Consider the following 1,291-nt stretch of genomic DNA (forward strand, 5'->3'; position numbering starts at 1 on the left):
AAAACTTTGCTCGAACTACTCGGATTGGCTAATTGGAAAGCATCCTTCGATTGACAGTCTTTGGCTGACAAATCCGTAGAATGCTGCTGTAAATCATCAAGGCCGATTTTCCTGTTGTATGCTAAGAAGGGGATCACCGCTTTGAGATGATCTGTCAAGGGACAAAGACACCTCCATTGGACACATGGATTTCGTATCACAAGTAAATGGGAACATAACTGCCATAAGATAGTGTAATTTTGGTGGGCCGTGCCGAATCGCGATATGAAAAATGGCATCACCACTACCCTAACCACTCATTAAAATCTATCTACTGTGGGTGAATCACCCATTTTTCACTCCATGGACATCTTCTATGAGACCGAAATGGAGTGTAGGACTGATCTCACGCAAGAAAGGAATAAATCTAAATATTGAAGACTCAATCCTCTGTGCTAGGTAAGCCTCTAGCAACAAAATAGTGGATATTTCACGAAGTTTGTCGCACAGCCTATTTAGGAGCAGAACTATATCGTTTTGCCTGTTCCTTCTAGAAACTAGCCCTTTTAGCTCCCCCATTTTATTCTTCTTAAACAAATTTGCTTGGCACGTCGTTGGAATGGTCACCATTGACGATTTCCCTATTGCTAGTTGAGTAGTGCCAGGTGGCAAGTTAAAGTCGCTAGTTAAGGCCTAGATCTACGTTGCTAACATGGGTGTGCTGGAAAGGTATGGTTGTTGGACTAGTTTCGTCATTATTGAAGACTCAATCTCGCTGTTTTAAAAAAAACCGCAAACAAGAACTTTGCATGAAATTCTTTTAATGTTACAATTGAGCATCACAAGCTCTCTCCAAAATATAAAAATAATATTGGTTTTAGCAAGACGAGCTTTTATTCTTGCAAATCTAAATTTGCGTTATTTTATTTCTCACGAAAATTGGTAGAAGCGATAAAACTAATCGCATTGCAAGCAGTTTATCATTCCACACCAAATAACCCAGGTACGTCTTTGGAGGCATATATGAAGAAATGAACCGCGGGTTTGGTGTGGTAAGTGGAGTTTGTTTTTCGTTTGTATTTATGCGCCTAGTGTTTCGATTAATGTTTGGAGATTTTAAATGCACAATTTTTCGAAAGTATATTATTGCGCGCAAGTCTAGGTAACTGTTGTTGTTCTTTGCTGGTCTCACGGTTTCTATAATGCGCGTGTTTGAATGCTTAAGTACTTTTGCGAAGTGAGTTTATCTAGCCAATGTGTTGTTTTTCTTTCATAGTAGTCTGGTCTCTTCTCATTCTAGTGTTTTCAGTCG

Source organism: Echinococcus granulosus (genome assembly GCF_000524195.1).
Source record: "Echinococcus granulosus chromosome Unknown EG_S00479, whole genome shotgun sequence".
NCBI classification, from domain to species: domain Eukaryota; kingdom Metazoa; phylum Platyhelminthes; class Cestoda; order Cyclophyllidea; family Taeniidae; genus Echinococcus; species Echinococcus granulosus.